Source organism: Miniopterus schreibersii (assembly GCF_964146895.1).
Source record: "Miniopterus schreibersii genome assembly, chromosome: 18".
Lineage (NCBI taxonomy): Eukaryota > Metazoa > Chordata > Mammalia > Chiroptera > Miniopteridae > Miniopterus > Miniopterus schreibersii.
Genome location: NC_138121.1, coordinates 28,512,513 through 28,536,902, shown reverse-complemented (window position 1 = coordinate 28,536,902; position 24,390 = coordinate 28,512,513). Strand labels below are relative to the sequence as shown.

The 24,390-nt window shown below is 51.5% G+C and overlaps 1 protein-coding gene across 1 annotated transcript in view; it reads right to left on the bottom strand.

Moving 5' to 3' along the window:
- The window catches only part of ZNF469 (zinc finger protein 469), a 165,063-nt gene extending 141,848 nt beyond the window's left edge, over positions 1-23,215 (bottom strand). The window contains exon 1 of the mRNA XM_081118913.1: positions 23,020-23,215. The gene's annotated coding sequence lies outside the window, so the exon portion shown is untranslated. The remainder of the gene's footprint in view (positions 1-23,019) is intronic.
- Positions 23,216-24,390: the final 1,175 nt, after the last annotated feature.

Here is a 24,390-nt window from a genome sequence, read left to right as displayed (position 1 = left end):
CTGCAGCCGGGGCTTGCTAAAAGCCATAGCCTGTAAGATGGGCCCATCTGCAGCTGAGCATCCTTGGCCAGCCCAAGGCCACACAGGGACAGTTCCTCGCTTGGCCCCAGCCCCGAGCCCTCTCTACCACTCCTGCTCTGTGGCTCTGTGGTCTGGAATGACCTGACTCAGGGAAGAGTCAAAGATGCTGAGCATGGAACTGAGCCCCAGAGGAGCTGGGAAAGTGAGAATGCAATGGCGCCAATGATCAGAAATACAGTGATGACCAGGTAACAACAGCAAATGCTTCGCGAGAACCTTCTATGTCCACTGCTGTTGGAACAGCTGGTATGTATTATGTCACATAAATGCTCATTCTTTCACTTAGCCCAGTATTTTTAAAATAAACTTTTCATTTTACAACATTTTTACATTTACCAAAAAATTGTAAGATAGTATGGAGAGTTCCCATATGCCCCATGTCTAGTCCCCTTATTGTTAATATCTTATGTTAGTGCGGTACATTTGCTACAACTAATGAACTAATACTGACACATTATTATTATTATTATTTTAAATATGTTTTTATTGATTTTTAGAAAGAGGACGTGAGGTGGATAGAGAGAGAAACATCGATGAGAGAGAAACATAGATAAGCTGCCTCCTGTATGCCCCTTTCTGGGGACTGAGCCTGCAACCCAGGCATGTGCCCTGACTGGGAACTGAACCAGTGATCTCGTGGTTCACAAGTTGATGCTCAACCACTGAGCAAGACTAGCTGGGCCTGACACACTATTATTAACTAAAGTCCATTGTTTATTCAGATTTCCTTAGTGTCCTTTTCTGTTCCAGGGCACCATCCTATATTCAGCTGTCATAAGTTTCCTTAGGACTGTGGGGTCCCAGGTGTGGGCATCTCTATGGCCTAAGGAAAGGTGTTTGAGAAGGGGGAGTTTGGGAGGCGCTTCATGCAGGAGGAATGTGCTGGGGACCCTGGGGAGCTGGGTGTGAGCGAACAGTGAGCAGGGGTGAGCGAGGGTGAAGGAGGTAGAGATGCGGCATGGTGCTGAGGGTATGGGTGCAATCCTGGGGGCTTTGGGGAGCAGGAACCCCAGGGTCATTCTGGAGGTCCGGGGAGCAGGGCTGTGTGGGGGCAGGAGGGTCCCTTGCAACTGTCGCCCTGGGATAGTTTGGTGGCCAGGCCCCCCGAGTCCTGTATTTCCTCATACATGAACAAAGACCACAGCTTTCTGCGTGTGGAGAAAGCACGCAGTGTATCTAAACCTATAAAGGCTCCAAAGTGGAAAAACCTGTTGTTTTTCCTGAAAGCAGCGCCTGGAAACAATGGCGGTTTTGTTTCATAGACTCTCCCCTGGCTGGCTTCCTGGTGGAGGAGGGGTGCGGGGTGCCGGGTGGGAGGTGCGGGGAGAGACAGAGATACCGGTCAGTGGCCCCAGCATCCTACCCACCAAGGACATCGCTGCAGCCACTGCCCTCTGGAGAGGCCAGCTTGCTGTTGTCTGCAGGGAAGGCTCAGAAGGTTCCTCTCCACAGGCTGCTGGGTGGCCACAAGACCTCAAGTCAAATAGCTTTATTCCCAAGACTCTGCTTTGCTGTGGGCATGACTCTTTTTTTAAAGAATAGTTTGCTTAAAGAGAAAGAAACAAATCCACTCTTCTGTGGTCCTTCTAAGGGTTGAGCTAAACTGGGCCGAGAAGACATGGCTCAGTCACTCCTGGAGAATATGCTCCCACGAAGCTCAGCGAGGCAGCCCTGTTCTCAGCCTGCACCTCCATTCACCCCAAGGGCAGGCTCTACAAGTCCAGCTCCACCATCACGTGCTGTGTGATTTGGGCAAATTCCGGACATGCCTGAAGCTCAGTTCCTCGAGGGTAAAATAGATATAAGAATAACATCTGTGTCTGGGAATACTGTGAGAACTGTTGCTTGTGTACCGCTCTCTGTTAGGATGCAAGTCTGTGGTCCTGGAGTTGTCTTTTCCATCCATTGCTGCAAGCTCTCCGAACTGGCAGCTGCTGTTGTCACCATCATAGGGACTATTATTATTATTAATAATAATTATTAACCCAAGCTCTTCAATCTCCAAGTTTCTAAAAGAAACAGTGGGTTCATGCCAAATACTACAATGCTTAGCATCCCATAACTAGATCTAAGTCTGCCCTCCGACATTACTGCTTGAAATTTCAAGCCCAGAACCTTGAATGAACTTGGACTCTGTCTGGGCTGGACCTCCTCCAGTGATGTCTCCGGGACCCCTGCCGTGACGCTGAAAGCTGATCAGCAGTGTGGGATGGAGCTCTGAGCCACGGAGATGAGGCACACTGCCCTGCTGAGCTGTGCTGTCACATGGGAGCCACCCCTGCCCTTCCAGGAAACCTTCCTTGAACAGAATAATCAGACATCATCCGAGTGGTCTTGAGACCCCCTTCCTTTGGGACCCAATAATTCAGAGATCTTGATGATGTTCCCCCAAAGGTAGAACTTAGTGGCTGCTCCCTAATTCACATACACAAATGAACTTTGTTGATTAGGCCTGTCTCCCGTAATTTTGCTTTAAACCGTTAAGGCCTACTTCCATTGGTCTGTACCAGAGTCCATTAAAATAACTTATGGTTGGGGCAAAATTGCACATTTAGTTATTTTATGAATGTTTCTTTGTATTCCATAGAAAGAGCCCTTGGGCATTTTAGAACAGTGGTCAGAGAATGAAGAATAAAAAGAGACTTCCAGGCCATCATCCTGTTCTTCTCATTCTGGAGTCAAGGAAGGGAGAGTGTTAAAAAAGGAAGTAATTCTAGAACTTTCCATGGTGTCTTACACATAGCTCAGTTTCCACAAAGCTATGCCCCAGCTTAGACCTCTGGAGAGGATCAGGGTTTTGGATTCCTTTGCTGATCAACTGGGGAACTTTGTCCAGGTTATTTAACTTCCTCAAACCTCATCTGTAAAATGGGCGTAAAAAGAGCCTTTGGTTTATGGCATTGTGGAGATTAAATGAGGGAACACAAGAAGCATGTAAAAAATGCATGGCACGGGAGGAGAGTAAGATGGTATTTAATTATTGTTATTATTGAGCTTCCTTCCCTGTGGGACTGAGCCTGGTTTAGTACTATATTCTCAGGTTTGGACACTGATAGCTGATGCTTGATGCATGTTTGAGGAATGACTAAGACAGCACATGTAGCCTGCTTCTGCACATTGGCAAGGGCAGCCCACAACTTGGCTGTGAAGGACAACTTGTCTTAAGTTGTGTGGGACTGATGTCCAAGTTTTAGGCTTCTCTCTGCTACCAGACCCCCACAGCCCAAGGACAGGGCCCATAGCTTAAATGTCTATGTCTTGAGAAGCTTCTGAAGAATTCTACATTGCAACTACAAAACATTATTTTGGGAAATTAAAGAAGACCTAAGTAAGTGGAGAGGTATACCATGTTCATGGATTCAACACTCAATGCATCATGTCAGTCTTATCTCAGATTTATCTATAGATTCAGACAGTCCCAATTGAAATCTTAGAGACTTTCCTTTTCTTTTGGTAGAAATTGATAAGTGGTTTCTAAAGTTATATGAAAATGCAACCAATCTAGAATAGCCAAAAGATCTTTAAAATGAACAAATGAGAGGATTTATATAACTTGACTTTAGGTCTTACTATAAGTCTACAATAGTCCACAAAGTATTGTATTGGAGTGCTGATAGACAGATAGCTCAATAAAACCAAAACAAAGAATCCAGAAATAAAATGCAAAGATACAATTAATGGAATTTTTAAAAAAGATGTCATGGCAACTCAATGTGAAAAGGAAAGTCTTTTCAACAAACAGTGTTGAGACAATTGGACATCCAAATGGAAGAAAGGGAGCCTCCCCCACAGTCTGTACACAAACATTGATCTGCAATGTGTTGATGAGAGAGACTAAGGTCTAAGACACACATATACACACACAAATAGGGCTAGGTGTGTGTGTGTGGGCCCCTGGCAAGACTGTGGGGGTGGGAGCAAAAGAAAACCAGCTCAAGTGACTAATGTGGAGAGAAGGGCATGACCTCAGCCCACATCCCATGTTCCAGTCCTTGCTCCTCCAGAGCTCAGCCATTTCACTTGTGCAGGTAGCTCTCTTGGCACCTGAGGCTCCTGTTTGTACCACACAGAAGTTGAGACAGTTGCAAAGGTTCCCAGCTCTAAAGTTTCATTATACTGAGCTTACAAACCTGTTATAAAAACACCTCTTTTATTCAACTTCACAATTAGCCAACCCCCCAACACACCACACACACACACACACACACACACACACACTAAATGGCACTATGCCAGCATGCATTCAGCTTTACAAATTCTACATAAATTAAAATTAGTTGGGAAGAAGTTTTCAAGAGTATTGCAATGCTTTGAGAGATAAATTGGAGCAATATTAGAAATGTTGCAAAATCCGAGAATGTCTGCTCAGAGGTTTTATCAGACAGATCCAGTTGACCCACTTTCCCACATTTGGCAATATCTGGTCTGATTCACACATGAACTTTTCTCTTGACAATTTCCACAGTGGCTTTTAAATGTCTCTCCATGTCTAAGTGATGTTCTCCAGTCAGGGACTGGGCTTCGTTCAGATTTGGACTGGCTGCTGAATGTTCTATTTGGCTCCATCTGGGCGGTGCAAATGGTCTCCCATTGGGCAAGGCTGGATGGCTATGGCAGCCTCTGTCCCAGTTACTTCACAGCCTCGAATTCACGCTGAATGATGTTCACAGATGCTGGGGGTCAGGAAGGTGGACATCTGGGGCCAACTGGGAAGACCGGAAGGTTGGAGGTGACTTACTTATGAGGCTGGGATCGCCAGGGTGGGGGACCCTTCTCTGGATCTGGAGCAGGGTTGGGACCCCCATCATTCCTGCACATAGCCTCTCCTTCCAGCTTGGCTTCCTCCAGCCTGGTGGCCTCAGGCCCCAGCACAAGAGTCCCTGTGAACAGGGAGAGAGCCAGCCATTATGCCCAGCCTCCAGTCTGGCTGCGACTTCCATCACACTGTGTTAAAGAAGAAACATGGTCCAGGTTGAAGGGGAGAAGACCTAGATGTAGACTAGACCCATCTCTCGAAGGTGTGACAGGTTTTAAACCTCCGCTTCCTTGGTCTCTACTCAGTGGCAAGAGGGAGCAATACCCTGTGAGCATCAGTTTGCTGCTGCCCTAATTATAACCTTCTCATGGACATCCTGCTCCTGGAGTGGACCCTCCCTCTTCCTTCCCCCCTCAGGCAGGCCACCCAGCACACGGCTACCCACTGCTTTGCTAGTAGCACCCAGCTTTGTGTTGGCTTCCTACTCTGAGGATGGCCAGTGATGGACATGGCAGTTCTGTCATTCTAGGGTGACAAGTAAGTAGTGCCCCTAACATAGCCATTTTTTAAAAAGTTCTGGCAAATTCTTCTGCTTGTGTTTCCCAAATGAGCATTCATTTTAGACCAATACAAAATTGGGAAATGTGGCTTAATCTCCATTTTTGTTAGTGGAGCATTTAGGAATTCTGGAACTCAGTGTAGTGAAATTGCTTCAATATAGAAGTAGAAAGATTAATAGTTTACAAACTTACATAGTAGCCAATAGTCTGTTCCCTGGAGCTCTCAGGTTACTCCCTAGGGCCAGGGGCGAGGAGGGGACCCTAACCATTGGCCTCACCAGAGCCTCTCCCCTTTCATGGGCTTCTGTCTTGGGTAGAGGGGCCCCTGGTTTCTTTGGGAAGCAACATGGTCCTCCTGCTCTGGGGAAGTTGGAGCAGCAATGTTTCCAAAATGTTCTACCATGATGACTAGTAACAATGCTCCATGAACCTGGTTTTGCAGAAAGTTCCTGGCACAGGGAGGGGATGGTGTTGCATGAACAGCAGCTGAGAGTCAGGCTGAAGGAGGCCCAGGGAGGAGGCACCACGTGTTTGCCCACACAGAGGTCTTCTCTAGGCTTGTCACAGACTCACTTGAGCACCCCCTTTACACTTGTCCTGGGCCTTGTCCATAGGGTTAGGAGACGACGAAGTCAGGCTACATTTCATTTATGTGATTAACACGGTTGTCAGTCTCAGGCCCTATACACATAACCTTGTCTATAGGATACAAGAGAGAAGCTTAATCCTTGCTTGCCCAATTTCATCATGGGCAAAGCAACTCCTCGCTCATTCATTCATTCACTCATTCTTTCTTTCTTTCATTCATTCATCGCACTTCCACCTCTATCTTTTGAACATGCTACTCTCTCTGTCCAGAACAGTGGTTCTTAAAGTGAGGTCCCTGGACCCACAGCAGCAGCATCACAGCAAACTTGATAGGAATGTAAGCTCTCGGGCTCCCCCTTGACCTGTGAGTCAGAGGCTGGGGGTGGGTGGCCATCTGTGCTTCAACAAGCCCTCTGACACATTACAGTGTAGGCTCGAGTGTGGGAACCACTGTGCCAGAACATGCCCTCCCATCCCCCTCTACCCTGATGCCAGCTCACCTTCAATACTCCCCTCTTCCCAGAAGCCTTCTGGGACCACCTGCCCGCAGCCCCTCAAATTTCCCCCACCATAACACATGCTTCTGCTTGTCTCTGGGGGCAAATTCCTTGAGGAGGAAACCCATACTTTGCACAGCATGTGCAGGACAAATGTTATATGACTGGATGGATGGATGGATGGATGGATGGATGGATGGATGGATGGGTGAATGAATATAGGCTTTCTGGTGCCTTTTCTGACTGAGGAATTGGGGTTATGAACATGAAAGAGGTGGAGCTCCTACTCTTGGATTGCTTCAGTCCATTGTAGGAGCTGGAGAAGAAATGGACAGAGCTCTCGGTGACCACGGGCCAGGACTGATGGCCTTAGGGTGGCTGTTCTGTGAGCACTGCTGACTTTTCAGTCAGCTCCTGGATGGGTACTTCTGAACTGCTTTGTACACTCATTCATTCTTTGCACAGCTCCTGGATGGGTGCTTCCTAACTGTTTTCATTGGGTGAGCCAAAGCATCCATTCTGGCTGCGGTTCAGGCTGGAGGATGTCCAGGTGTCATGTGGCCGCTCAAGCCCCATCCCCTGTGGTCTGGTCAGGCTGCCATTGTCACCAGGGCACACGGCAGTCGTCCTTCCTCCCTGCTCTTTGTTTTGGAGCCCATGATGGGATGGAGAGTTCCTGGGGCAGCTCTGATCCAGGGTAAACAAGCTTGCCTGCCGCGACGTTTTAGAGACATGGCCTAAAAATAGGTGGGGAGGTTTGACTCATGGCGGGGAGGGACACTTGGGGTTGAGAATTTCCCTTCTTTAAGGCTGACTTGTTTGGGCTTGTGGAGGACGAGGAAGGTGACTGTCACGCAGTGACTCATCTGGGAACTCTCCGAGGCGACCACTGCCCAGCAGCCTTTGATTTCTCCGGGGCTGCTGACCTCCCAGCCTCGGGATGGACATATCATCAGGGCACAGAGAGGAGATGACAGCAGCGAGCCGTGGAGGGCAGGATCCAGGGTGGGAAAGGCCAGGAGCTGACACATCCTCTCCCCCACTCTTGAGAAACGGTCCTGCCTCTGCAGCCTGTGGCTCAATCATCCTCACGTCCTGAAGCTCTTGCTTGTGTCTGCCCTGAGCTCCTGGTGCTGCAGTGAGCCTGCTCCATGCACCCACGACTGTGCCCCTGCTGGCCCCAGGGGAACATCCTCCTTGGGAGGTGAGGCAGTGCCCTCTGAATGCACTCCCCCCCCCCCCCATTCCCCAATAGCAGTAGGACTCTCAAAGAAGCTGTTAATAGCACACAAAGACCTGGGCCAAGTCTAGGCGTCTGGCAAGTCCTTGGATTGGTTCATGATCTCCCCTTTAGCAGTGAGGTGTTGGAAGGGGATCTCTTCATATTCCTGGCAGTAAATTCCAGGTCTCCTGGGGATGGTCAGTTTTTCCACTTTTCCAGGTCATGGGCTTTCTGAGCCACAACATGGGGCAGATAACATGGCCTGGTTGTCACAGTTAGGTGACTGCTTTATGCTCATTCACCCATCAACCCACCCACCCATCTATCCATTCATCCAAAAAACACACACGAAGCAGCTATTCTGCCCTACTCCTGACACCTGCACTGGGAGCACAGGGCTGAAGGGGATGCTCCGGTCTCTCTGCTCCCCTGGGAACACAGGTTGGAAGGGATGCGCCTTGCTCCTTGAGAAGTACGGCCTTTGGGCTGTCTATTAGCAGACAACTGCAGAACCGGGGACAAGTGCCAAGTGTGGATACAACTGACAGGCATCCACTCTGCCTGGAGGGACTGAGAAAAACTTCCAGAAGGGCTTGTGTATGTCTTGCATGCCAATTGAGGTCAGAAGCCACTTGCATATGAGGCCTGGATTCTGTCTGTGTGGACACAGAACTGTTCAAAAGGACCAGCATGAATGAATGGGCAGGCTGTGCACAGACTTGCCCCACACCAGTGTCCACAGCACCAACAGGGATGGCCTCACGTGGGTGCCTTGGGACCAAGCAGAGCTTCCGTATGGAGCCAATGAGTCAGCTGCTGGCCAAGGACACTTCACTGTTTTTCCAGCCTCCGAAAGCCACCTCCTGACATCTTGTGCCATTATAAGCAGTGACTTAAGCATCTGGATAGTGGATTCAGGGGAAAGCAGACAGCCAGGGTCTGGGGCAGGGCAGCGAGCGGGAGCAGCTAGGATGGTAAACATTCCCAGGCAGCGGCTCCCCACGGGGGGCTCCATGAGTGAGTCAAATGGCTTTTGTTCCTTTTGTTTTCGCTCATTCCATAAAGGATTTCACTTGACTCATGATTTCCCAGCCAGCTCCTTCTGCAGCTTAAGAAAGCAAGAGTGAATAATTGCTCTGGGTTTTTGCTTCTCGGGTTTTTTCCTTCATTACAGGAATGTGTAAACACCCAGGGATTTTGAAACCGGACTGCCGAACCTTGTGTGTGAGAGACTCCTAGTGCTTTTGGCCAACAGCTGGCATCCCCCCTGGGGGAGATCTGACGGTGACTGAGCCATCGAGGACCCTGGCCTGGGAACGTAGCTGTGGCCAGGCTGGAGCTTCCTATCCATCTGTCATGGGCTGAATCATGCCTCCTTCCCCCAAATGCATATGTTGAAGTCCTAACCTCCAGGACCTCAGAATGTGTTCGTATTTGAAGAGGGAAATTTGGCCAGACACAAAGACGAAAGGCCATGTGATGATAGAGTCAGAGGCTAGAGTAATGAGGCCACAAGCCTGGAGTCTCCAGGAGCTGGCAGAGGCAGGAAGAGTCCTCCCCTGGAGCCTCCAGAGGGAGCCTGGCCCTGCCCACACCTTGATCTCAGACTTCTGTCCTTCAGAACTGAGAGAGAACAGATTCTGTTGTTTTGAGCCCCCCAGTTTGTGGTCACTTATTATGGCAGCTATAAGAAACAATGTTGAGCAGTACCCACCCAGCAGCACCTCCACCCTGGAAAGTTGTGACAATCAAAAATGCCTCCAGCCCAGCTGGTGTTGCTCAGTGGTTGAGCACTGACCCATGAACTAAGCGGTCCCTTGTTCAATTCCTGGTCAGGGCACATGCCCAGGTTGCAGGCTTGATCCCCAGTAGGGGGTGTGCAGGAGGCAGCCCATCGATGTCTCTCTCTCATCGATGTTTCTATACCTTGATTCCTCTCCCTTCCTCTCTCTCTAAAATCCATAAAAAACATATTTAAAAAAAATTTCTCCAGAAACTGCCAAGTGTCACCTGGAGACAAAGCTGCCCTGGGTAGGAACCTCTTCGGGAGAGAAGGAAAGTGTCCTATGTCAGCACATGACCCCCCTTCAAGGCCTGATCTAGCCTCCTCTGGGACTGGCCACGCTCCAGTCCTGGGACTCTCACCCCAGCCTTCACCCCAGCCTGTCTGTGTCCATTTTGTGTTCTATGGAAAGCCCTCCTGCCCTGGGGCGACAGTGAGGGTGGGTCTGGTGGTGCTTGTGCCCGGACTATGAGCTCCCTGAGGACAGATAACCTAGTCCTGGAACCTTTAAGAAGAGCCTGTTCCAGAGGGATCTGGCCACCTTTGACAAGTGGGTGGGTCACTGCTGTTGTGTTGACTCCCTGATTTTCATGTGGCCTGCGAGGCATGGGGAAAGATTTCAGGGGACTTGGCATGTCATGCCTGGCTCCAAACTGCCTTTCCAGCCTCATTTTATTTTTCTTCTCCCGCTCTCTCCCCATCACAGCCCATGCTAACACGTTTAACAATGCGGCCAGGGGACAACTGTCACCATAGCCTGGAGAGCTCACGAAATGTGCTGAGTACTAGGCCTTACCCCAGACACCCCAGTTTTGGAGAAGTAACCTTGAGTTTGCATTCAAGAAGCTCCCCAGGCATCCTTGTACCCACAGAGGCTGGAGCAGCACAGCCCAGGCCCTGACCAGACCAAGCTGCTCACATTCCCTGCACGCACCCCGCTCTGGCCTTCCTACTCTCTCTGCTCAGCAAACTCCTACTCAACCCTCAAGACCCAGGTGAACTGTCACCTCCTCTGAATCCTTAGAGGCTCTGCCAGGCATACATATTTCATTTTTACTCTGTGTTCACCTAACACTTTGCTAGCAGCTCTATTAAAGAGCTTATACTTTGGTGTAGGGTTTCTGTGTGTGGTTTGAGTGTATGAGTGTGTTTGAGTGTGTGTGTGTGTAACGCTGTGTGCATGTGTATGTGAGTGTATCACGAAGAGTATATGTGTTAGTGTGTATGTGTATGAGTATTTGAACTGGGAGTGTATGGGTATATGTGTGTATATGTGAGTGTGTGTACTATGAATGTGTATATGAGAGTGCCCTTCCAGGGGAGCAAAAACTCCAAAAGGGCAGTGGCCTCCATGTGCCCCTGTGCGTACCTCCAAGGCATGACTCAAAGCCTGGTGTACAGAAATGAGTCTGGGAAGCAGGAGCCAATGTTGTGGGCCAGCCCGGGGCCGGGAGGGGCAGGGCCTGTCCTCAGAGTCTCCCATTAGGGGTGGGTGGATGGAAGGACAGGGGAGAAAATTGTTGGGGCTTAAAGCAGCTACCATCTGAAACTGATGATGCACAGCCCCGCTCCGTAGGTGAGGCAATGAAGCCCTTCCAGCCAGACAGAGCCTTTTAGAAGCCAGGGCAGCGCTCCGTTGTGGCAGCTGTGGACCCCTGGGGCACTCAGCAGGGGTTGTGCAAGTTGGACAAAGGGCATCTTCCCCAAGACACCCACACCTGTCAGGAAATCACCTGCAAGTCCTCTGGTAAAAACCAGTCACTGTCATCTGTTGGAAATGGCCATTGTGATTGTAAAACCGTGTAGGTGTGCCTGAAACTGGGGAGCCGTGTCCACTGCCCTTGGGGCTTGGGCATGCACCTGTCATGAGCCTCAGTCCACCAGTGTGCCACAGAGATAAACAGCCCTCATAGCGGGCCTGTCCTCTTTCGGGCCATGTCCCTGGCCCTCACCTGGGCCCTGATGGCAGCACCTGAGCCCATTCTCCTGAGACTCTCAGGTCCCAAATAAACTTCTCACGAAACAACGCAGCACTTTAGCCACACCACTGCGAATGAATGATGGTGGTTCGCCAGTCGAGTGTGTGAGCAGACATGTGGCGTGCAGACGGATATGTGAGCAGATGAGCGTGTGCAAGACGTGTGTGAGCAGCCGTGTCTGTGAGCACGTATGAGACATGAATATGAGCACTTATGTGAGATGTGCACAGATGTGTGCATGAGAAGGTATGTGTGGGATGGGCAGACATGTGTGAGTAGACGTGCCTGTGAGTGTGTATATGACATGTACATGAGAAGTCCTGTGTGAGGTGTACAGATGTGTGCATGAGCAGATGTGTGCGAGAGGTGCAGATGTGTGAGCAGACGTGCGGGTGAGCAGCTGTCCAGGACCACGAGGACGCTGGTGCCGGCCAGGTCTACAGGAGGAGGGTGTTTGCGGCAGCCTCGGGACGGACCTGGGCTGAAGGTGGCTGGTTTTTCTCGTTCACCCACCCCACCGAGAGGGGTTGGCGGCTGTGCGTGGGACATACTGAGGGTCCCTGTGAAAACTGTGAAGGGGCCAAGGGCTTGGGGGGAACTCTCCACACCACATGTGCCTTCTCTTTCGAACAGCCTCTGCACCAGCTAGAGGGAGCCACATAGCTGTAGACAGCAGCTGGATGATATGCCCCCTCTCCAAAACGTCCAAGTCATCCTGAGTCATGTTCCACCAAGAGGGACTCACTGCCTTCTCATAGCTCTGGAGCGCACAGAGCCCTCTGTGCGGCTCTGTGTTTCACAAGCCTAGTCCCAGCTCAGGAGAGGCTTTTCTGCACTCTCTGGTGGATGCGCCTGCATCTCCATGGACCCCAAGCTTCAGCTCTGCACTACTTATCACTACATTTCCCTTTTGGTCCTGGCACATAGTGGTGTGTAATGGGGGCTAAGGCTGCGTGATCAGCGTGCACACACAGCTGACCTGCTCAGGGAAGCCAGCACCCACCCCCCACCCCTGCCACATCAGCTGCCAGCTATGACCCTCCCTCCCCCCTTCACCCTTATATTCATACATCATTGCACAGTTCCTAGAGGAATGACTTGAATCTATCCTAATGATCCTCAGGAGATTCACTTTTAAATGTCAGGAATAGCAATGACTGGGAACACATTACTCAAAACACTGCCCCCAGCACATGGGGACAGGCTGGGGCCAACCAGGCACTAAGAATCAAGACGTACACTGTCCCAGGCAGCCGAGGTCACCATTCAGGGCTGGCAGTGCACCGGCCTTGGGCTCCACTCTGCGTGGGGAGCAGATGGTTCTGAGGATGGACAGACACCTCCTCTGGCCTTTTCTAAACCAGGGCATCCTAATACCTGCCTGCTAGCGACTTGAATCCTGAAATGACCTGAAGGCAGGAGCCCTCTGAGCCTGGAAGGGGCCATTGAGAACACACAGAAATTCACAGGCAGACCCAGCTCCAGCATGAGCCATCACATCATGCACTCTGTGTCTTGCCTAAAGGCAGAGCAGTGAAGCAGCATATAAAAGGATCCCAAAGTTCCTTGGACATTTTTTTTTTTTTTTTTTTTACAAGTCAATGTCAAAAGTATAAAGAATCCACTTCATCTTCTTTTTAACCACGTAAGAGAAAAAAAAAAAAAAGAAATTTTTTCCTGGCCTACCCCACCAACTCACAATTCTGGATTATAAAATAGAAAAAGATCAGGAGGACCTGTAGAAAAAGCCCAAGCGCGTGGAGTTCCCAGTGGTAGAGTCATGAGCGCTATCCAATGTCCCACTCCTGCACCGTGGCAGACATGTCTAATCCACCACAGAGTGTGGATCCAGTGCTCTGGGCAGTCATTACCAATCAATCCCAGCTGACTTGCGAGATGAAACCGGTCACTCATCCCTCATTTGACCCCAAACAAGGAGTCAGAAAGGGGAGGTGACTCACCCAGTGCGTCTGGACCCGCATCTAGCACACAGCACTGTCCCCAGGAGTGGTGCCCCAGGCTCTGAAGGAACTTTCTGAGGCTTGTTATTTACTCAGCAATTCTGCTACAAAGCAGAGCATTTTGCTTTTTTCAACAAAGGACAATGGATTTTTGGGTGAGAAACAGCAAAGGCTGCCCCCTTGGTCATGGTCACGCATCCTAAGTCTGCCCCCCATTCCTAGAGAAGACTGGGAGCTAAGTGATTATGAGTGGACGGACCAAAAAATGTCAGCGTCACTCACATGCGCTTTGATTCTTCTCAGATATGTACATTTTGAAGAGTTTAAATTAAGTGGAGATTTGCAAACCCCAGTCTCCAAACCCAAGAGATCTGAAGGGAGGCCTTGAGCAGTCTGGGATGGGTTTGGACAAAGTGGCCTCTCTTTAGGGTCTGTGCCTCCCCTTGGGCTGCCCTCCTACTGACCCCACCCCATGAAAGTCATTTGTGTGGCTCTCCACCCCTCCACAGGGATAAGAGCCAATTCCCCTCTCCCCTCTCAGTCGGAATCTGCCCTCTATGCTATTCCCCCCAACCCAGTTCAACAACTACTGATGGATCAGCTGCCATGTCTCTCACTCTGAGTAGGCGCTGCTGGGCATATGGACACAAATAGGCAAGTTCCTCCCCCTGGGAACTCACAGGCTGTTGCAGGTCACAGCAAAGCAAGCTGATGAAACATAGAAGGTGTCTTTGTTCAAAATTGCCAAAACCTGGAAGAACCAGATTTCCTTCACTAGGTGAACAGATAAACTGTACGTCGGCAATAGAATATTATTGGTCCTAACAGAAATGATCAAGTCATGAAAAGACACAGAAGAATGTGAAATGCATATTACTAAGTGAAAGGAAACAATCTGAGAAGACTACATACTATATGATTCCAACTCTATGACATTCTGGAAAAGGCAGCACTATGGAGACAGTAAAAAAATCAGTGGTTGTCAGGGACTTTGGGAAAGGAGAGATGAACAGATGGAGCACAGAGGGTGTTTAGGGCAGTGAAAGTCCTCTGTATGAACTATAATGGTAGATACATGCCTTTATACATTTATCCAAACCCAGAGAATGTGCACACCAAGAGTCACCCTAATGTAAACTGTGGACTCGTCGATTATAACCAGTGCACTACACGAATACCAGGTTTTAATAATGGGGGAAACAGGGTGGCAGAGTGGTGAAGGGAAGGAGAGAGAGTACATGGTAACCGCACTTTCTGCTCAATTTTCTGGAAACCTAAAACTGCTCTAAAAAAGGAGATCTACCATGGAAAGAAAAAAAATGAGGGAGATGTTGGTTTGTGCCACACTCCACTAATCTTGTCAGGGAACAACGGTTTGGTGTCTTTCTCTTCTCTGGTCTGAGTTCATTTGAAATGTTGATCTTCAAAATGCTAACTCAGAAGGCAGAGATTAAAGACAGGATGGAGGTTCCATCCCCCTTTACTGAAAATCCCCCTGATATAGTTGAAGGGGAAATAGCATTGGAGTCCAACAGGGCTGGTTTCAAGCCTAGCTTTGCAGTCTGATCTGGGCAAAAAGAGTTTACCCTTGGAAGAAGCAGGAGATGCAAAGCCTCCAACTCAGGGCTTGGGTAGGGGAGAGGCATCCGCGGGGAGGAGGACTGGAAGGGCCAGTGTGTGCTGCGGTTCCTGGAATGGGCTCCAGAGTGTGTTTTGGAGGTGGGGGTGGCAACTCACACAAGGGCATCTGTGCAAAAGGAGGGGGCTGGGAGTACAAGGCCCTTCTCTGAAGCCAATCCTGTCAGGAGACAACCCAAAGAAATGAGCTATTAACATGAACAGAAACAGAGGTTCATATCCCAAATTCTACAGACAGGGCGGGGCATAGAGAGACAGTAGGAACTGAGGAGTGACTCCCGGGACTGCAACATTACGAGGCAGGGCTGGCTGCATCATTTGTGGTGCAGAATGAACACGTGGGGCCCCTGGCCAACAATTATTAAGAATTCTAAGATGGCACAGGCGTAGGCCCTCCTGTCACTTGCCCATGGCAAGAGGCCCGTGTCCTTAGGGAACTGAGGCCTTGGTTGATGCTGACTTCCTTTCCCAGAGTTCTGGGCACAGGGCTGGTATTTCTCAGATGGACACGTCTAAGTGCTGGGAAGGATGAGAGAGGAAGGGCCTTTGTGAGGCCTTAGCTGTAAATCCCTCACTTCCCAGAGCCCAGGAAAAGTCCAGGGGGAAAAGCATCATAACTTCTGCCCAAATTCCTGGTTTTTTTACCTTCCTTGTGAGTCAGGCTGGGAGAAATCTGCACTCTGGCCAGACCATCCCAGCCTTTATCTGATTGGAACGAGGCTCTGTTGACAGCTCTGTGGGGTTTGGGAGGGCTTCAGGACACGGACAGATAAACACCAGCGATGACTCCATGTCCCATTGGGAAGAAGCTGCACTTCCTCCCTTACTATAAACCACCCGCTCGCCCAACTGTGGCCATCTGCGGGAGGTGCTTTAGCCCAACCTCCAGGGGCCCCTGGAGGCTGTTACACACCAGAAGCGAAGGCCTGGCCCCACAAGCTGACCGGGGCAGCCCTCTGGCACCCTGGGTAGGTGACCTGGAGCTGTGCCCTTCCTCAGTGTGGCTCCTTTGTGCCTCTGAGCAGAAGTCCTCCCTGCTGTTCCTCCACTCCTGGGAAGCCTGGTTCTGTGGGATGTTAAACCCCAGCCCATCTTTAATATTTAAAGTTGACAGTTTAATCCCGTGGCTCACTTAAGAGGGAAGCTGAGATCATTATCATCTGAATGCTAACTTCTCCTCAGGGCCCTTGTTAGAAACCTATAGTCGTCTCAAAGTGTCACAGAGGGCTCTCACATCACTGATGACCTGGGTGGGTATACCGGAGACCCGGCACCTTTGGGTTCCATGGCGTCTTCCTCCAGGTTCAGAAATACATGACCCCCTCAGATGAGCCAGCCCTCCCCCGAAGCCAGTGAGCTCACTCAGATAGGGAAAAGATAATTTCATATTTCAGAAAAGCACTTAAACAGCAAAAGTTCCTGTGGAAACCACATGTGGAAAACCCACTTACAAACCGGCCAAATCCCCAAACCGAGGTTCAAAATTGCAGAGGGTTCATGTGGTGCTGGCGGGGGGTGGGGTAAGAGAACAGGGTGGGGAGGCGGCAGGTCCACCAAGGTGCAGACCCCCACAGCGTACCCCTCTCCATGCCAGCAAGCAGGCCAGGCTCTCTCCAGCTTTCCTTCACCTCCCCATCAGGGACAGTCCCCAGCAGTGATGTGCCAAACAGTTTGCCCAAGGCTACTTTGTCTCTGAGCCTCTGGGCACATCCAGACCAGAGCTGCTTCTGCAGGTTGCTTTCCCCTCGGGAGGAGGTGAGCCAACCAAAGGAGGTGAGCGTCTGCCAGGTAGAATGTTTTTTGTTTTGTTTTTTCAGATTAATTGAACTCATTGAAACCAAACTCTTTCAAGTCACCTGTCACTGGGGAAACTTAACTGCTGCACATTTGGATGCCTGTCTGCAGGGCTTCCCTTCTTCAGAAATCTCCAGAACAAGGCACACAATGTCTCCCTACGGCCATGCAGGGCCCAGCCAAGGTGGCTGGATATCCCCCGGCCCAGCCCAGGAAGAGAGCCCAAGGTCCAGGCTCTGAGTCAACCAGACCAGTCCAGCCTCCTACTCTGGGCTGCAGGCAGGGAAGAAAGGGGAGTTAATGGACCAATGACCTCGGTGGGGTCACCCGATGAGAAGGTCAGGGGTTTCCTCCCGAGCTCCTCGATGCAAATAGAAGCAGAAGTCAGGCTACCAGTATGCGGAATCGAAAGGAGCGCTCTGCTGACCGCTGGGCAGACGGCGCTCACTCCGCTGCAGTCCAAGGCACTATCGCCCATTTGTCAAGGTCTTTAGTCAGTCTCTTCTAGCCTTGCTGATTCGGGTCCTCCACCCTCCTTGCATGACTGGGAGGGATGGGACTGTGGAAGCTGACAGGATGGCGGTCAAGGGCAACTGTGGCCCAGTGGGTCTGCACTTGGCTGGGCAGTGGCCACACCGGCCTACTCTCCTGCCAGACCAGGAGCCTCATTCACCCCTGCTCCTGGCTGCCACTGATCTAAGAAGGGCTGAGGCACGGAGCCTGGGGAAGCAGCTCCCAATGTCAGGTGGTCAAGGGGCTCCAGAGGGAAAGACACACCGACCTTGCTCAAGTACTTGTCAGATGCATTCTGGGTAACTTTGCCACACATGCCTGACCCCTTTGCCAAGAAAAGCATTCTCAGGGGTCAACATAAACCACCATGGTGGTTTCTCTGAGGACCTCTGACAGCACCTTCCAATGGGCCTTTCCCAGCCCCGTACGGGGCTCAGCTACAAGTGTGAAGGCAGTTCTGCTGTCCTCTCCTCTCTGCAATCTCAGGGGAATACAGTAAGTGGGACTGCAAACCAGAAGTCCAACTCCAATTCCATTTTCAGGGAAACATAAGACATGAGGAGCCCCTTTCAAACAGAGGGCCAGCAGAACAGGAAGTGGAAAGGACCACAAAAAGGAATGCCTGTCACTGGGGATCCCAGACTCCACCAACACAGCCCAGAGTTCCCCAAAGCAGAGCATGTCCCCAGGGGAAGGACCAACTTCCCTGTCAATTTTCTCAGGGACCTACTCGGGACAGCAGGTCTGAGATGTGTGGGTGGCTGAGTGCTCCCTGGATCCCTTGGGCACATCAAGTAGCAAGAAGAAACACGCAGACCCCATTGCTGGAGGAAGCAGTGTGTGGGTGAGGCGGGTCGGGGAGGAGAGACTGCGGCTGCATCGCACACACCACACACGCTCACACCCCCCCCATGCTCACACACACCACACATGTGCATACACATCACACATGCACACATACCTCACGTGCTCACACATATATGTTCCACACATACATATACCCACACCACGCATTGCTCACTCTCATACATGTTCACACACACACTCACACACGCTTCCTCTCAGCACACATCTCATGCTCTCTCAGGCACAGACTCTGCCTCACAAGGAGCCCCACCCTCGACTCAGGAGCGCCCCCGCCATCCCCACAACCTTCCCGGCCCGGCCTGTCCTCACTGCAGCCCGCAGCTCACAGAGGAACAACTCCTTTCATTCAAAACCAACTGAGTTCAGTGAGGACCAACAGTGCGCGGGCACCACTCCAGACACCCACCAGCTCGTGCCGGGGGGCATCTACCGGCTGACTCACCTGTGAGCTGCTGCCCACGGGACACCCTCCACGTCTAACCAACCGGACGCGCGGCCTCACCCCCCTCCGGGCTCGTCGCAGCCCGGAAAGCAAGCCTCTTCTTTCCTTGTCCCTGGGTCATCGCTCATCCTGTCCATCACGTCTACGGCAGCAGGCAGCTCCACCCACCGGGTCATCTGCTGCAGAGGTGATTCCTTCCCCATGTCTAACAGGACGTGGCCTTGGGTGAGCTGGGGACCCAGAGCAAACGCTGCTCAGTCAAGGCCCTCACAAAGTCTCTCTCAGGTGCTTCTTGAGGAAAAATATTGGAAAACTGGTTTACATTGATTTTATCTCTTTAGCCTGGTTTGACTTGCTATTTTCTTTCCGGTTGACTCGTTTTAGTGAGGTGGAAAATAAATCCGTTTGTGCTTGACATCTCAGAAAAGACGGAAATCCTTGGCGAAGTGGTTGCTTCAACGCCGCTTGCAGACGGGCACTGCCGACGGCCCAGCTCTCACCTGGCCGAGCACGGCCAGCGGGGACGGCGCGCCCGCACCAGCCCACGTGCTGATCTGTCCTCAGACACAAGCTCCAAGCCTGGTTTCCGGCACATCAGGACCCACTGCCAAACTTCTGTGTCTTGCACTAAAAATAAAGCCCATTTATGACATCTGACCCAGCCAAACCTCCCAAGGGCTGTGTAAAAATTGTTTTCCGAATCAATCCCAACTATTAAAACAATTCACAGTTATATAAAAAATGTCTGAAAGTAAATACTCCAAAACATGAATAATAGTTATCTTTGGGTGTCTTTTTGTTCTTGCTCTTTTATCGACTTTTCTGTGTTTTCCAAATTTCTTAATGAGAATGTGTTACCAAAAACATGTTTAGAAAGTTCAGGGTTAGCTTCCCAAATCTGTTACAAAAATGTCTTCTCCCAGAGAGCACGTCTCTGCTCGAACCAGCTCACAGCAGAGTAAGAATCATCCTGCTAGGCGGGTGCTGTGATTCCATCATCATGGAGAAGATGAGTCCCAAAGACCGGTGGCCGGAGGTCTTGGAAGCTCACACGCATGCCCTGTGCCAGGTCACAGAGCAAGGTGGCCACCAGCCCAGGACCATCAAGGCCAGGAAGGATCCTCCCGAGAGACCCTGGGAGGAACCAGCCCTTCCTAAACCTTGATTTCAGATCTTTGCCTCCAGAACTTCAAGAGAAGTTTGTGGGCCTTTGTGGGAGCAGCCCCAGAACAGGAACACATTCTTAATCTCTATTGGTATCTGGTGACTGTGTGGCGGAGGTCCCTTACAGATGACAGGGTGGGAACCAGAGTGTGATACCAGGGCCTGCGTCTCCCACTTGGGGCAGGTGCATGGAAGATAGCGGTGGATGGGGACAGCCCATGGGTCAGGCACAGCTCTGAGGCCACAGGTTCCTCCCTCCCTCTCTCCCTCTACAGATGTGCACATAACCCCAGCGGGGTGTCAGGTGTGGTCCCAGGCCCCAGGGGGCGGGGAGAAGACAAGCCCAGCTCCTGCCTGTATGGATACTCCAGGTCAGCAGGCGGGTTTCAGAAACGCCTACGACAAGAAACGCCTTGCCGCCACCATCTGATGGTAATTGTGAAGCGTGGGGGCTCAGATCTGCGGGCGGAGAGGGCATTTCTGGGGGGGAGAGAATTCCTTTCCCGGGTTTTCTGTGAGGACTGGAATTTCAAATTGCAACCCTGCAGCATAATTATTTTCCAAGCGTCCTTTGCTTTGAAATCCACACTTCTGACCTCTCAGGTGAAGTTGGTAGGGATGGGAAACAAGAATGCAGTGACCCAAGGGCAGAAGAAGAGACGAAAACACGGGACAGAATGAGGATGGCCCTTTCATGGCTAAGAGTTCCCCATGGGGGGCACTGGGTGGGCACTCAGGGCCTGAAAAGACAGTCGCATGTGTGTCCTGCTGCCATGACAAAGCACCACAGGCTTGGCGGCTAAACAGCAGAAACCGGCTGTCCCACAGGCCTGGCCGCTGGAAGCCGGAGATGCGGTGAGGGCAGGGCTGGTTCCTTTTGGAGACTCTGAGGTAAGGACAGTGCCGCGTGTCTCCCAGCTTCTGGGGGCTCCCGTGAGCCTTGTGAGACTTGGCTGGTAGATCCATCACCCAACCTCTGCCTCAGTGCCACATGGCCTCTCCCCACGTGTGCCTTCTTGTCTTATAAGGACCACACCCTAATCTCATTTTAACTTGATCACACCTGCAAAGACTATTTCCGACCAACGTGTATTCATAGGTACAGGGGTGTTAGGACTGAGCGTGCCCCTTGGGGACATAGTTCAACCCTCAATAACTGTCCCAAAAGAGTCAGGACTTTGACCCCCTCACCACATATACACAACCTACATACAGGCACATGGGAGACGTTTCTGGGTGTGGCTCCATGGGTGACCATGGATACAAGCCCTGTGGAAGGACTGTCACAACAAGCACGAGGCAGCCTCGGCCGCCCCATCGCCGGAGCCGGAGAGAACCTCATGGGCGTGGGGGCTCCAGGCCGGTCCAGCCAGCAGGTTCGGAAGCCAGAGCCCAGCAGGCTTTTCAGGGAGAACACAGCTGCTTCTTCACCCATTTGCGCTTACCTCCCCCCAAAAGGCAAAAGTCCCTGCTCCCAGCCCGTCCCCGACCCATCCGTGCCCACCAGTTCCCTGCTTTCCATTAAGAAGGGGCCCCCTTATCTAAGCCCTCCCTAAGGGCCGCACACTATAGATCTTAGAATAAGGGTAAAGAGTGTGTCTCCAGCTTAACCCCTGGGGAAATCTGAATCCAGTAACTGTAGGCAGGCAGAGGGAGTTCTGCCAGCAAAGATTCACCAGGTGCTAAACTACTGAAAGAAACTCGAAGGGAAAGGGGCCTGAGGGGGCCATGGGGGTGGGCACTCCTGCAGAGGCCAGGGCGTGGGGGGATGGCAGCCAGCCAGGGGCAGCCCTGCGGCCTCTGTTCCCAGAGTGGGCACATGCCCGTCCCTGCTCAGCTCCCGGAGTGACCAGGGCCAAAGCAGGAGGCATTCCGGAGGCGTGTTGGGAAAGGAGTCAAAGGCCATGAGCCCAGCTGCGCAGCGCCCCCCCAGTCACACACATACGCACAGAGCCACATGCACACCTCCTCCGATAGTCTCACACACCCGGACACCTCGTTCACCCACACTCACACACTCAAATGACACAGATGCTCCTCTCTGCCCTCCACCCCCAGCATCCCATTATTAAGATTTTTCCATAAAACACTGCACATTTTTTCTAAAATGCCCTCTTTTTTTCCACTCTATGGCACGGCCGCAAACCGAGTTCTGGTGCTGTAACCAGATACGTGCTGGGAATGGCCCAAGGATTGCGCGTCGCTGACAGAATGGTCTGGGTCACTCCGCGGAGCTGCATCTGGGGTAGGCTGGCTGTGTGGGGACCTTTGCCCTGGAACTCCCTCCTCAGCTCCTGCTGAAAATGTCACTCCCTCCTTTGCTCTGTAGCACGTGGCAAGCATGGCTGGCATGTTTTGGTGTAAGCACTGTCCCTTCCTGAGTCTCTGAGCTGGGGTGGGGGGGGCGGGGAGCAGCTCAGCACCCAGCACACCAAGGTCAGCCTTCAAGTCACTGCTGAGTGAACGAATGAATGAGGGTGCCCGGGGGCACTGACCCTCCCTCTGTGTGGGGCCTGGGGAGCCACTCTAGAGGATGCACCCCCCTCCACTTGTGAGAACTGAGGCTCAGCCAGGTGAGACACCTGCTATGACTCACAGCTGACCTCTTAGCCCCCATTACACCCCCAACCTTGGGGCACCCAACACCTTGGGGACCCCCTTCCAGCCTGAGTTTGGTGAGGGATGGGAGCAGAGGGGAAGGCACAAAACAGGAAGACGCAGGATGAGCCCCGGAGAAAGGGAGTAATGGCATGGCTGCTCGGCCATCGCCCTGGAGGTCACCACCTGCACAGTCTTGCTGAGGCGGTGCCTCGAGGGACCTGACTGCAGAGCCCTGGTTCCGGGTCCAGCTCAGTCCCGCTTGCTGGGTGGCTTTGTCCAGTCTCTCAACCTCTTTGGGTCTGTCTCCCCCTCATCACTAAAACAGTGCTGTTCTTTTGTCCCTGGGCCTAGGACAAGCTCAAGACTATATGAGAAGTGCCCCATCCAGGCCATGGACAGGGCACACAGACACACTGGAGTCCCTGTGGTGGGTGCTCAGGTGTTTGTTGGTGATATGAATCAGGAAGGGGGAATTCTTCAACGAGCGAGTGAGTATCACATACTTGTGACTCAATTCACACCGAATTGGTGCTGGTGGCAACATTAAAATGGAAAGAAAAAGAAACGACTCACCTCTGTGGCGTCTCACGGTCCTGGTGTCCTGACTCCATCCACAAGGCTTGCTAACGCTGGGCCCTGGAGCTGCGGTCTCAGGCTCAGGAAAGGACAGCCTGAGTGCTCAGGGAGGTGCGCAGAGGGCCATCGCAGGGCCATCACTTCACCATGTGACTTGAGTGTGGAGGGAGCTCTGTCTTTCCCCCCACTCAGGGTCTAGCAGAGGAACCGGGCTCCCTTCGGACACCTGTGTAGGGAAGTAGCAGTTTCTTTAGTTCAGTTTTATTTTGTTTCAAACAGAACAATAAACATCCCTCCTGCCATTCGAAAGACAATGAATTGCATTACAAATTATCAGGGAACTGAGGAAATGCCCAAACCATCACCCACCGGGCATTTTGTCATTCCATCACTCATTCATTCAACAAGCACTCCCTGGGCCCCACGCAGGGGGCTGTGTGGAGCTCCAGATTGTGTCATGAGAAGACAGATGAGATTTGCACTCGTGCAGCTTGCATTCCAGGAGGGAAACAGACAGCTGGGAAGGACAGGAAAGGCATAGAACCAGCATGGAGTGGAAGAGTGCTGAGAATGGAGGAAATGCAGAACTGGAAGGAAATCTTTTCTAGTCTTTTCCCAGAGTATTGCTCACTTACTCACTCAGCAAACACACACCTATGTCTCCCCTGCACCAGGAGCCCCTGTGGACGCTGGGGTGTAGCATTGTACTGAAGTTTACACCCCTGAGTTAATCTTCACCTGAAGATGTTTTTCCCCAATTCCAGAGTAGAACTGGGGAGATGAGGAATCGATGTGAGAGAAACATCAATGTGAGAGAGACACATCAACGGGTTGCCTCCCACATACTCCAGGGGTGGGGAGTGAACCCACAGCGGAGGCATGTGCCCTTGACCTGGATTTGAACCCAGGGCCCTTCAGTGCACAGGCCGACTCTCTAACCTCTGAGCCACACCGGCCAGGGCAAGTATACATCCTTCTTTAAATTCTTCACTCCACACTGTGTCGGGAGCTTTTCTCCACGTTTCTAACCCATTTCTCACCGTGGTCTTTGGGGCTGCATAACATCCAGTGAGGGCCCCCCACTAGTGAACACTGAGGATGTCCTCATCCTTCCCTGTTACAAATACCACTGCCGCGAACATCTTTGTGCTTAAGATTTTTACCTGCGTGTGAGTCTTTACGCAACCGGTTTCAACCATCCTTCACCGATTAATATGGTTACCTCAGGTGTGGAGCCGAAATGTCAGGTGCTGTACAGAGAGCCTGGTGCCCCACAAAAGAAGTCTTTGCCCGGCTGGCATGGCTCAGCGGTTGAACATCGACCTATTAACCAGGAGATCGCAGTTCGATGCCTGGTGAGGGCGCATG